This window comes from Oryctolagus cuniculus, chromosome 2, assembly GCF_051225735.1.
Source record: "Oryctolagus cuniculus isolate XC-2025 breed Fujian yellow rabbit chromosome 2, ASM5122573v1, whole genome shotgun sequence".
NCBI lineage: Eukaryota > Metazoa > Chordata > Mammalia > Lagomorpha > Leporidae > Oryctolagus > Oryctolagus cuniculus.
Genome location: NC_142868.1, coordinates 31,739,555 through 31,753,576, shown reverse-complemented (window position 1 = coordinate 31,753,576; position 14,022 = coordinate 31,739,555). Strand labels below are relative to the sequence as shown.

The 14,022-nt window shown below is 43.2% G+C and overlaps 1 protein-coding gene across 2 annotated transcripts in view; it reads right to left on the bottom strand.

Annotated features, from left to right (window-relative positions):
• The window catches only part of PGCKA1 (PDCD10 and GCKIII kinases associated 1), a 101,101-nt gene that overhangs the window by 76,983 nt on the left and 10,096 nt on the right, over positions 1-14,022 (bottom strand). The window contains exon 2 of one of the 2 annotated variants that reach the window (XM_089327090.1): positions 6,658-6,786. The exons of the other annotated variant lie outside the window; for it this stretch is intronic. The gene's annotated coding sequence lies outside the window, so the exon portion shown is untranslated. The remainder of the gene's footprint in view (positions 1-6,657; positions 6,787-14,022) is intronic. 2 annotated transcript variants of the gene reach the window in all.

Sequence of the window (14,022 nt, the reverse complement as noted above, 5' to 3'; positions counted from 1 at the left end):
TGGGGTTGAAGCATTCAGCGGAGAAAAGCAGCATTGTTTCTGGGGGTTCTGCACAGGAGTGGGAAGGAGGAAATGCTAGAAGGGTGATTGCTCAATTTCATTTCTTGAAAGGCACGCTTGTGTTTACTTTTCCTCCAAATCGAAGCTTTGGGGTCCAGAGCGACTGAAACACCTTTTGGGACTAGACGTTCATGAAAAGACTGAGACTTTTCCCGAAACCGCCAAGCTGGGAAATGAGAAGAGCGGCCTGATGGTGGGTGGTTTGGAAAAAGCAGAAGATGGCCCAGGTGTTTGGGCCCACCTCTGTCACCTAAGTGGGTGACTGGGAGGAAGCTCCTGGCTCCTGGCTTTGGCTGGGTGTTGTGGCCACCTGAGGAATGAACCAGAAGCTGGGAGTTCTCTCTCTCTCTCTCTCTCTATCCCATTTCTCCCTCTCTTTCTTAAAAAAAAAATAATAAAAAAGAGCTGACCGTCAACTGTCAGAGTGCCATGTTCCTTCAATATGTGACAGTACTGATCTTTGACATGATTAGACCTTGGTATTTGGATCTGCCTGAAAATGTGAAGTAAGGTCTTGGCGAAAAAGAAAACCATGACTTTTTATAAACAATCTAATTTTGGAGCTTCTAAATATCACTTATTTTTCATAGTCACAGCAACACCACCAATGCATAGAAAGCCATCAGAGGAAATCTAACACGATCTGAAAGTGGCCACTCAGTGCAGGTGGGAACATTGCGGAACCTGTCACAGATCTTGAGTTCCACCTGTCTCTTACTAGCTCTGTTATCTGGAACAGCTTGCTCAACCTCCCTGAGCCTGCTCTTTTAAGTTAATGTATACAACACACCGAGAGTACCTGGCACATAGCTGTTGTTCAATTAACAAGAACAATTCTTGCTCTCCTGACAAAGAAGACTAAAAGCTAAGGCCAATACCAACATGATATGAAGTCTTCCCCTCCGAAACTGATCATGTTTCATGTCACCTCCTATTTTATTTGGGCTTCATCTTCAGCTACTGAGTTTTTGAGTATCTCCTGTTGTCAGGTAGCACACAGCAAGGAGTGCAAGGTACCTACACTACAGTCCTTGCCCTTGAGGGGAAGGGACATTTGTTGATGCCATCCACTGAGACAGTAACAGGAGGGAGAGCAAATGAGTGGGGCCCGAGAGGTGGCGAGGATGGATTGTTTCAGGTGAGTAGAGTCTAATGGGATCTGGGGACCTGTGAGTGCATCTACTCTGCAGACAGCTGTTCTCAATGGATCTCGAGCTGCGTGGGAAGATGGGGCTGGAGACAGGCATTTGGGCCTCAAGTGCATGTGAGCGATGAGCGGTGCACACTCTTGGGCACGGTCAGAGGAGGGGTGGGGAGGGTTGGGAGCTAGAAGGGTGGGAAGAAGCACAGGGTAAGGAGGGAAACCAGGGGCACATCAGTGCCTGGGAGTGCAAGGCAGCAACACGGGTTTTTGGGTATCCCCTGGGAACCCAAAGACAAGATTTGTGGCTACTTGGGTTTTAAAATTAACATTTAAATAACAAATCCAGAAACATCGCTTTTCTCTTGAGTTGAGATCAGCTACAAATCTTATATGCTATTTAAAATTTTCTAAACTCTGTCAATCTTAAGAATGATTTTTTTTTTTTTTTTGGACAGGCAGAGTGGACAGTGAGAAAGAGAGACAGAGAGAAAGGTCTTCCTTTTGCCGTTGGTTCACCCTCCAATGGCCGCCGCGGCCGGCGCGCTGCGCTGATCAGATGGCAGGAACCAGGTACTTATCCTGGTCTCCCATGGGGTGCAACCAAGGACCTGGGCCATCCTCCACTGCACTCCCTGGCCACAGCAGAGAGCTGGCCTGGAAGAGGGGCAACCGGGACAGAATCCGGCGCCCTGACCGGGACTAGAACCCGGTGTGCTGGCGCCGCAAGGCGGAGGATTAGCCTAGAGAGCCGCGGCGCCAGCCAAGAATGATGTTTTAACTTGGTTACTTAAAATAACAGACATTTTAAACTCTGCACTTACAAATGTAAGACATTTGATTTTTTTAAAAATATCTGTTTTATGACCAATAACTAAACCCTCCTCCAGTACTAAAGTGTTATATTAAATAAACTAATAAATAAGGCAAATCTTCAGTTTTCTTAAACATTTCAATATAGTGTTAAACACAGGAAAACTTTTTCTTAAAATTTTTAACTTAAAAATCCAAAGTCTAGGGGACAGTGCTATGGTGTAGCAGGTAAAGCTGCCTCCTGCAGTGCCGGCATCCCATATGTGTGATGTTTCAATTCCCGGCTGCTCCACTTCCCATCCAGCTCTCTGCTATGGCCTGGGAGAGCAGCAGAAGACGGCCCAAGTCCTTAGGAGGCCCAGAGGAAGCTCCTGGGTTCTGGATCCTGGCTTTGGATCGCCTCAGCTCCTGCTGTTGAGGCCATCTGAGGAGTGAACCAATGGATGGAAGACATTCATATTCTCTCTCTCTCTCTCTGCCTCTCTGCCTCTCTGTAACTCTGTGTCTCAAATAAATAAATAAATCTTTCCCTAAAAATTCAAAGTCTAACTCAATCATCTAGTGAAATTTATTTATTTATTTGAGAGAACTCCTGTCTGCTAGTCCACTCCCCAGAATGCTCACAAAGGCCTGGGTTGGGTTGGGAATTCAATCAAGATTTCCCACGTGGGTAGCAGAGACCCAGCAGCTACAGCCATCACCTGCTGCCTCACAGAGCATGCATTTAGCAGGAACCTGGAGTCAGGAGCTGGAGTTGGGCATCTCTGATATGAGAGGCAGGCATCTTAACTGCTGGGCTAGATGTCCAACCCCAAATGATATATTTTAAATTAGAAATTACAAGCCTAGTCTTGAACAATTTTTTAAATCATTATAAATATTTTGAAATAAAAATTTAAATGAATATTTTAAAATAGAAACTTTTCTCAAACTTACATAAAAATGTAAATACTTTGAATTTTATTTAGTGTATCATATTTATATCTAATTTAAATTTTTCTAGGGTTAAAACATTATCTTGGGGGTTGACACTGTGGCACAGTAAGTTAAGCCTCCGCCTGCAGTGCCAGCATCCCTAATGGGTGCCAGTTTGAGTCCTGGCTGCTCCATTTCTGATCCAACTCCCTGTTAATGGCCTGGGAAAGCAGTGAAGGATGGCCTAGGTGCATGGGAGACCTGGAAGAAACTCCTGGCTCCTGGCTTTGGATCAGCCCAGATCCTGCTGTTACGGTAAATTTTTGGGGAGTGAACAAGTGGATAGAAGACCTCTCTCTGTCTCTCCTTCTCTGTCTGTGACTCTCAAATAAATAAATAAATGAATATTTAAAAGAAAAACCATTATTTTGAAGGAAAACAATTTCATTTTCCTTAGAAATGTGTGGTTATTACTTAGCACATTTTCATGGAAGAATTGGCCCAGGATTCAGGATTTAATCTATATATTACAAACAGTTGAATTTTCTTACCTATGTCCCCAAGATTCAAATTACTTAGTACCTAATTCTCAAATTATGTGCCTTTTTTTTTCTGTGGATGGAATCACAAACCCTAGATATTCAGAGGACCAAGGACTGGATTCAGGATCATGAAAACCTCAGGGTCAGATCTGATTATAGGTGATGGAGGAAGACAGACTGGCCACAAAAATGGGAAAAGATTCAGGAAGGAGAAATGTAATGGTGTAACAGGGAATTTCAAAGAGAAAGTATCATCAGTAGTTTGAAATGTTGACAGCAGGTTTAAAGGGTTAAAGGGGGTAAATATGACCACTGCATTTGGTCAATGCTGAGGTCTGAATAGGATTTCAGTCCCCATCTCATTCAGACTTTAAATCCCAAAGTCGTGGACTGGTGGTACAACAGGGTGGAGGCTTGATCCAATTATGGTGTCTGGAAAGTGGGGTCTCTGGGATGTGATCGGATTGGATTAGGTTGTTAGGGTGGAGTCCCCATGAGCAGATCAGGTGACTGTAAGGAGAGATCACACAGGCGTAAATGAACAACAGAGCTTCCTTTCTCTCTCTGCTGCCTGGCTCAGCACATGACCCTTCCTCTGCAAGTACTCTGCCATCCACAAACCTTATCAGTGGCCAGACCAACGGAGCCATATGATCTTGGACTGTGAACCTCCAAAACTATTAGCTTAAATAAATCTTCTTTCATAAGAAGCTTATGTCTGTTATTTTAGTTTACTGAAATGCTGACTAATACAGCCAGGGAAATTTTCAAGTCATAATGTAGACAGAAGCTGAATAGCATATATTAGAATGAATTGGCATAGGGGCTTGGGAATTGTAGTTAAAAGCTGCAATAATTTGCGGGCCGGTGCCATGGCTCACTTGGTTAATCTGCCTGTGGTACCGGCATCCCATATGGGCGCTGGTTCTAGATATAAATATGATGCACTAAATAAAATTCAAAGTATTTACATTTTTATGTAAATTTGAGAAAAGTTTTTATTTTAAAATATCCATTTAAATTTTTATTTTAAAATATTCATAATGATTTAAAAAACTGTTCAATAAAAAGACTAGGCTGGGGCTGGCGCTGTGGCTCACTTGGTTAATCCTCTACCTGCGGAGCCACCATCCCAAATGGGCACTGGGTTCTAGTCCCGGTTGCCCCTCTTCCAGGCAAGCTCTCTGCTGTGGCCCGGGAGTGCAGTGGAGGATGGCCCAGGTCCTTGGGCCCTGCACCCGCATGGGAGACCAGGAGAAGCACCTGGCTCCTGGCTTCAGATCGGCACAGCGCTAGCTGTGGCAGCCATTTTGGGGAGTGAACCAACGGAAGGAAGACCTTTCTCTCTGCCTCTCTCTCTCTCTGTCTATAACTCTACCTGTCAAATAAAAAAAAAAAAGCTGCAATAATTCAAGAACTCTTTAAAATTTAATTTTTAGTTTTTCATTACTTATTTAAAAATTTTTTAACATGTAATACTTGTACATTTTTATGGGGCACACTGCAATATTTTAACCATATATAACAAACTGATCGAAGAGTGATGAAGTGGAAGTCAAAAGGCTCAATGGAGAAGACAGTTACTTTGTATTTTAATTTTTAAAAATTCCACCTCAGGATAGAGATTAATTGGTGAAGCAACATTCCAAAGGAGAGAAGATGAAAGTAAAAGAGCCCACAGGAAAAGGCTGACGCTGAACAGGAAAAGGAACTCTGTCTCTGGGTATGGAGGGAATGAGGAAAAGATTGATACAGATGTAGACAAATTAGTGGGTGCGAACCAGGCAGGAGGTTAGGGTTGCTTGAACCTCACTGCCTGCACTTGGAAGGCCTTAGCCAACGCCTGGGAAGAACCCAGTCACAGCTTCTGGGAACAGACAGAATCTGGCCTGCCATGATGACAGCTCCAGATATGGCCCAAAGGGAGCCATAGGAGGGCTTCCTATAGGGTAGCAGTTCATATGAGTCACAAATTTGAGCAGAAATTCTAGATGCTTCTATTGAAACAATTTCTTAAAGACAACATGGCCAGAGTCTGAGACAGGCTCTCAGGCACTTGCTAACACCTCTTAAACTGGGTATCATGTTTCTTGGCCCCACAGAATCATGACCCTATTTTTTTTGTTTTACATTAAATATACACAGCCAATTTTCCCCACCTCTTTCCCTAGACAACTTTTCCTTCTTCTACTACTCTTAGCATCATCACTTTCTCTGCAAAACTTTCCCTACCTTCTCTCTCTCCTCCCCATTTAAGTGAGATCTCATAGAGGCTGAAAGATACCCCTTTGATAAATTCCCCTTCGTTCCATCACAATTTAAATTTCATTTCTATCTAAAGATTATTTGAGGTTCCTCTTTCCCAGTAGATATCATAAGCCATACAGAGCACAATGCGCAGCGTGTAGATGAATGCTTGTACAAGCTATTAAAGTTGAGTCAGCAGGAAGCCAGTGGCCTGAGGCCCTCTCCATACTTTGAGTTCCTACATAGCAAACTGCAACCTAACTTAGTGTTCTTATGCACTGTGTCAAGTGATTTCAACTTTGTGCAAACATCACATACAGTTTGCTTACACAAATCTAGATGGCGTAGTCTGCAGCACACCCAGGTATATGGCAGACAAATATGGCATAGCCTGCTGTTCCTGGAGCCATGAGGAACAAAACACCACCAGATTAAATGAAGCACAGGAGAAAATGGTGCAATCAAGACTTGTGGTAAACAGGACATATATAAGCACGCAGTACGCTGTTTCCTGGTAAGCACTTTTTTATAAGTAGATGGAGTTCCCTCCGAAATAATGATAAAATATACTGTAGTAAACACATAAACTCAGTAATATTATGTTAATATCATTACCAAGTAGCATGTACTGCAAAAAATTGTATGACCTATATTTTTATATGACTGGCAGTGAGCAGGTCTCTCTACACCAGCATCACCACAAACTCGTGAGCTATGACTGCTGTGAGGTCACTAGGGAATAGCAATTTTTTGGGTCTGTTCTCCTACAGGGAACTCCATCGTCCATGGAGTCTGAGGGAGACTATCACACTAATTTGCAGTGCTTGACTGTATGTAAATAAATGGAAATTTAAGAGTATATTTCTTGGAACAAATAACTGAGCTTCAGCCAATCACAGACTGTCAAACAATCACACCACGCCCAAATAAGGCCCATACCTAGCTGGGATGGATCAAGTTATTTCCACTCCTTCCTTCTGGGTTCAGCCCACTAAAGCTCACTGTGCCACACAGTGGGGCTCTCTGATCCTCTTCTGGTTTTAAGTGCTGCTCAGCTCATGAATGATTCTGTAGGCAAATAAGCTTTGTTAACTTTATTTTGTCTAAAGTTTTCCTTTCAAAAACACCAGTGTGTGGGGTGGAAGTATAGTGGTTAAGGATCTTATTTGCAAATTAAAATTCTGCATTTCTGAAAAGAACATTGTGAGGGGTTCTGGACGCCTAACATACTTTCTCTCTAGCATATGGGGACTTTACACAGTTCATGGAAAATGGAATTAAAAGATAGGTTTATTTGGATGCAAAAAAATTTGGAAACCACACAGTTATTTTATAATGCTCATTTTTATGGGCTTTTTGAAGATCCTTGTATGCATGGATTTCAAAAAGTTTTTGCACCAAAATAAACTTGTCTTCTATTTATTTATTTGAGAGGGAGGGAGAGCAAGCACATGAGAGAAGAGTTTACTCCCAGCACTCACCAGGGGCTGCCACCTGGCCAGGGGGTGGGGTGAAGACAAAGCCAGGAGCCAGGGACTGTGTATAGGTCTCCCTTGGGAGTAGCAGAGACCCAATTACTAGGCATCACCGCTTCCTCCCAGGGTCTGCACGTGCAGAAAGCTAGAGTCAGGAGCTGCAGCCAGCTGTGGAACCCAGGCGCTCTGATGTGGGACACAAGTAACTTTAACTGCTAGACCAAACACCCACCCCAAATGTATCTTTTAATTTCATTTGCCATGAACTTTCGCAAGTATCCTTACATGATCTATGAACTATTACACTTTTAGTTTCTTTAAGGAAAATAAAAGCATACTTTGCCTCCAGGTCACTGAAAATAATTTAAAGATAACATCTAAACATTAGAAAAACCTACTTACATAAGCAAATTAAGATTTATCAGCCGGCGCCACGGCTCACTAGGCTAATCCTCCGCCTAGTGGCGCCGGCACACCGGGTTCTAGTCCCGGTCGGGGCGCCGGATTCTGTCCCGGTTGCCCCTCTTCCAGGCCAGCTCTCTGCTATAGCCCAGGAGTGCAGTGGAGGATGGCCCAAGTGCTTGGGCCCTGCACCCCATGGGAGACCAGGAGAAGCACCTGGCTCCTGCCATCGGATCAGCGCGATGTGCCGGCCGCAGCGGCCATTGGAGGGTGAACCAACGGCAAAAGGAAGACCTTTCTCTCTGTCTCTCTCTCTCACTGTCCACTCTGCCTGTCAAAAAAAAAGAAGATTTATCAAACAACATTATTTAGAATAAGTGTTAGGCTTCACTAGAACCTAAATTGTAAATGATTTATATTGAAAAATACTGATCCTACAACCAAGGGTAGCTTCTGAGGTGCAATATTACTAGAGAATCCAATGTTTAATTCTTCAAATTTCATACTGTGGGAGATACCTTCTCTTGGGCCTGATCCTTAAATATAAAAGGAATGCAGAGATTTTTGGTGCTGAAATTCATGCCTTTGCAAACTTCTCAAAAAGAAAAGGCACCATCAGAGAGTTGCCTGCAGCCTTTTTCCTAGGAGGGTAATTTGCAAACATGCATGATTAGTATCATACAGTAGGCAAATATTATTCCATGTCCCACCCAAAGCAAACAAATGAAAATAGAAACTTCAAGAACAACTATAAAATATCTTCAAATTTAAAGACACAGCACACTCTTATCATTTGGCTCCCTGCACATCTCTTATCAGCAATACACATTTCTTAATTAGTCTCACATGGGAATTTCTAGGAGGAATGTTACTTTGGTTCTTTTGATTGTGGGCCAACTGATTAATTTATTGCCTTTTTTAACTGTCAAAACATTATGCAGCAAAAAATTTAGATGAAACTCACATATTTGTTGATTATAGGTATTAAGGAACATAAGTAACTCCACTTGGTTTAGCCTTTAATTACAAACATAGACACATTCTAACTCTTTCATGGAAATTTCCATTTCCAATGCAAGTTATTGTTGCTATTAATCACAATGTCATAATGTAAAGGCATGCAAACTGTGTCTTTCAGAGTGTCACAGTGTTGCCATAAAAGTGCATTGCCACATCCCTTTGGGAGAGAATACAATCACTACCCTTGTGGCAAATCTGATAATGGGTCAGATAGGAAGGGTCAATTCACAGGGAGCATTAGTCCTTGGGTTTCAGGCAGACTAATTCAGACAGTCTATCTTGTCTGTCCAACATGTTTCCCATTTTGCTAGAGTTCAGTCACTACATCTCATACCAAGATTACTATCAGTTTGATTATTTAGCTGAAAAGAACCAGTCCAGGCACTCCTGAAGGTGTATACACAGAGTCCAGTGCTGGATTACACAGAGAAGATACCCACTCACTTAGTGGCCCCTTCAGAGTGCAGCAATCTTGTCATCTTGGGATTTTCTACTGTTGTTTTGGAATTTTCTGGTTCTGAGGTTGGTTGAGTTGTGGTTCAATAACATTGCTTTCTGCTCCACTTGCAACGAAGGCCCCCTGGCTACTCTCTCATTCACTTTCCCCTTGGCCATACTCAGCTTCTACATGAAGTTAGTAGTCAAGAAGCACATTGAGAAGAAAAGTTCTGTATTTGTGAAAAGCACAATGTAATCTTACTGAAAGTCATACTTAACAGCTGACCAAGGGGAGAATAATGATCAGTTCTTTAAATTTATCCTTATTTTGTTATATAAAAATACTAGCTTGCTTAATAAGATTGGAAGTCATGTCAAAGTTCTGCCACTCAGCTGTTTTTGTCTCTCAAACATTATGACAAAAATGCACGAAACAAGGGATGTTGTTGTGACGTAGGGGGTAAAGTTGCTGCCTGTGACATCATCTCCCATATGGGCATTGGTTTGTGTCCCAGATGCTCCACTTCCAACCCAGCTCCCTTTTGATGGCCTGGGAAAAAGAAGCAGAGGGTGGCCCAAGTGTTTGGGCCCTGCCACCCATGTGGCAGATCTGGATGAAGCGCCTGGCTTTGGCCTGGCTGGCTGAAGTCCTGGTTGTTGTGGCCACTTGAGGAGTGAACCAGCAGATGGAAGCACTCTCACTTGCTTGCTTTTCTTCTCCAGCTCTTTCAAATAAAATAAATCTTGAAAAAAAAAATGCATGATACAGATACCTTAAAGACTTATAGCACTGTAAATCTGTGCAAGACTAGTGATAGAAGAAAAAAGTTGTTTTAAAGAATTTAAAACTAAACTTGATAGAAACATTTAAACGCATGTGGGTAGACAGGGTCTGAAAAAATCAGACAGATGGTAACTTAACAAATGGGAACGTTTAGGGTATGGAAAATGTTCAGTTGAAATAAATTAATAAAACACTGGAAACAAGCTCCCCAAATTCGCAAAATGGGAGGCAGGGAGAGAATAGTTTCCGAAAGACAGAAACTCATTTAGGTGATGAACACCAGATGCCAAGTACAGCTGGGCAGACACAAAAGTGCTCTTTCTGATTAGCTTTGGAGGAGGAGGAGAAAAGAACGAGGTGCCAGAGGTGAGAGAGCCAAACACAGCCCTTACCAGCCTAGGGCCACTCCCAGCCTCCCTTGCTACCTGTGGGTCTCCCAGCATGGAAGCCCACAGCCCTCATTTCTGCCATAGGACGAGGTTTCTCTCAGTAAGCAGTGATCCAGAAGTATCTATCTGGTTGGGTCCCACAATATGAGGGAGGACAATCAGAGACACTGCCCTGGACACACAACCAGGCCAGTTGGCTGTGTTTCTGAGTGATAAGAGCTGTGGGAGCTGTAGAAGAGAATTCAGGCCGGCGCCGCGGCTCACTAGGCTAATCCTCCGCCTTGTGGCGCTGGCACACCGGGTTCTAGTCCCGGTCGGGGCACCGGATTCTGTCCCGGTTGCCCCTCTTCCAGGCCAGCTCTCTGCTGTGGCCAGGGAGTGCAGTGGAGGATGGCCCAAGTAATTGGGCCCTGCACCCCATGGGAGACCAGGAGAAGTACCTGGCTCCTGCCATCGGATCAGCGCGGTACGCTGGCCACAGCGTGCCGGCCGCAGCGGCCATTGGAGGGTGAACCAACGGCAAAGGAAGACCTTCCTCTCTCTCTCTCTCACTGTCCACTCTGCCTGTCAAAAAAAAAAAAAAAAAAAAAAAAGAAGAGAATTCAGAAGACAGCTCTGGGAAATCATGGAAATGATCAATACATCAATAGTACGCCCTGCACAGTGACGTCACTGTCTTCAGGAATTTCAGGATATTTGTGTACTGCTGCAGTGAGAAGGATACCCACTGACAATCCTGTAAATCCACAGTTCACTTCCACAGTGTATGGCGAGTTAGGCAAGTACCCCTAACCTATTCTTACAGGTGTGTGTGTGTGTGTGTGTTATAGAGAGAGAAAGAGAAGGAGGGAGAGAGAGAGAGAAGGAGGGAGAGAGGGAGGGAGGGAATATGAATCATAGAAGTTCTGTGTGAGCGCAAACTTAGTGTAGGTGTCTTCCTCCTCCTGAAACTTTAGTCTTGTATCTTGGATCTGAATTCTAAGTAAAGGCTTTTGATTGTTTTAATGAGTGTTTTACACTGATACTGGACACCGACTTTCTGAGTTTCAGTGAATTTCTTTACTTGACAATTCAATAAAAGCCAACTTATTCTCAAATACCGTGAGTGGTAGAAGAGACATACCTTGTAGAATAAAGAATTCCCAACAGCAGGTTCTTGGGCATTGCCTATTAATCTAGGGTTCTGTGACTTTGGCCAAATCATTAACCTCATGGGATCTGTTTCCTGTTCTGTAAAACGAGTATGTTGAACTAAAATGATCTCTAAAACCCCTTTCAGATCTAACATTCTGTAATGAATGCAGCCTGTGTGTTCAGAAGAGGAAGCAATCACTTGGGGATAGAATGATCAGAAGTTTTCATGATAAAAACAGTGTAGTTTGCTCATTCTCTGCAAGGTCTGCTTTCTCTGGTTGCGAAAGGACACACGAAAACTGTACAAAGTCCAGAGTACAAAAATGTCAAATGTAGACTGCAAATGTCCCTGTAATCTCCAATGTTTCCTGTTCAGAATTTATTCTTCCGGATACATTTTTTTTTAAAAAAAAGATTTATTCATTTATTTGAAAGTCAGAGTCACACAGAGAGAGAGGGAGAGGGAGAGGGAGAGGGAGAGGGAGAGGGAGAGGGAGAGGGAGAGGCAGAGAGAGAGAGAGAGAGAGAGAGAGAGATCTTCCATTTGCTGGTTCACTCCCCAATTGGCTGCAACAGCCAGAGCTGTGCTGATTTGAAGCCAGGAGCTTCCTCCAGGTTTCCCACATGGGTGTAGGGGCTCAAGGACTTGGGCCATCTTATACTGCTTTCCCAGGGCACAGCAGAGAGCTGGATTGGAAGTGGAGCAGCTGGTACTCAAACGAGTGCCCATAGGAGGCGCCAGCACTGCAGGTGGCGGCTTTACCCACTATGCCACAGTGCTAGCCCCTCTTCCAGATACTTTCTAGTAAGCCCAAAGTATAATCATTACTATTTTATTAAAAGGAAACATGAAGTACAATTTCTGCAACAAATTTTAAAAACTGAGGACATCCTTCCATCATGTTGTAACATATACATCTCACTTTTTACATCTCATTTTAAAATCAGTGCAGAGTATTACAGTGTATCTTTAAGTTGCATTGAAACAATGCATATTGATGTCATGTGATTCTTTTTTCTTTTCTGATCATGAACACTGCATAAAAGCTCCTTGAATATCCAGGTCCTAAAATGCCATCCTAACACCTTCTTATTATTCTCATTTCTAATCCATCACCAAGTCCTGGTCACTTACCTAATGTCTCAGGTCTCCATCTACCTCCTGTCATATAACTGCTTCTACTTTATTCAAGTGGTGAATCAACACTGTCCTCTTGTGCAACAGTTTCTACATGCTCTATTCTCTCCTCAAGTCTTGCCTTCTTATTTTCTATTCTGTTTAAAAACTTCAATAGCTTGGGCTGGCATTGTGGCACAGTGGGTTAAGGTACCACTTGCTGGCATCCCATATGAGCACATTTGAGTTCCTACTGTTCCACTTCCAATGCAGCTCTCTGCTAATGCATGTAGGAAAACAGTAGAAGATTGCCCAAATGCTTCGGCCCCTTCCACCCACTTGGGAGACCCAGAAGGAGTTCCAGGCTCCTGCTGTTAGCCTGACCCAACCCCAGCTGTTGCAGTCATTTGGGGAGTGAATTAGCAGATGGAAGATCTGCCTCTCTCTCTCTCTAACTCTGTCTTTCAAATAAATAAAACAAATCTTTAAAACAAAAAGAACACAAACAACAACAACAAAAACCTTTCAATAGCCGGCACCGCGGCTCAATAGGCTAATCCTCCGCCTAGCGGCGCCGGCACACCGGGTTCTAGTCCTGGTCGGGGCGCCGGATTCTGTCCCAGTTGCTCCTCTTCCAGGCCAGCTCTCTGCTATGGCCCGGGAGTGCAGTGGAGGATGGCCCAAGTGCTTGGGCCCTGCACCCCATGGGAGACCAGGAGAAGCACCTGGCTCCTGCCTTCAGATCAGCGCGGTGCGCTGGCTGCGGCAGCCACTGGAGGGTGAACCAACGGCAAAGGAAGACCTTTCTCTCTGACTGTCTCTCTCACTATCCACTCTGCCTGTCAAAAAAAAAAAAAAAAAAAAAAAAAAAAACAAAACAAAACAACAACAACAACAACTTTCAATAGCTTATCTGTTCTTAAGATAGGGAGGAGGAAGAAAGGCAGGAGTATGGGTGAGATGGAATTGGGGGGGAAGAATCATCAGGTTCCCAAATCTGTATATATTAAATGCGTGAAGTTGTATTCCTCAAACAAAATAGAAAACATATATAATAAAAAAGTTGCACATTACAATCTAATTTCATTATCATCCATGTGAATCTTCCATGTCAATCATTTATAAGAATAAATTGTGTGTCATTTATAAGAATAAACTATGATAAAAAGCAAAAAATAAAAAAGATAAAGATCACCGGATGTGATGGTTGCATTGTCATAATTTCCTTTTAGATGCGCCAGCATAGACAGTCTGTGATTTATGAGTGTTTTTAATCCATACCCTAAGATGTGGATTAAATGACATCCTGTGGAGAAGGTTGTAAGAATGTCATCAAAAGGCTACGATCCAGAGGTGGCTTGCTCAGGTACATTCCCTTGTTTATCTCCGATCAACACAGGGAACTTCATGAGTTAGCAAAACATAATATTTCATCAGTGAAACTGTTTTTTTTAAATGAGCATATACTGGCTAGAAGTAGCAGGAGGCATTCCTACTCTTGCATCAGCACAGTGGATTGCAGAGATGGGGAGCTTGCACCCTTCA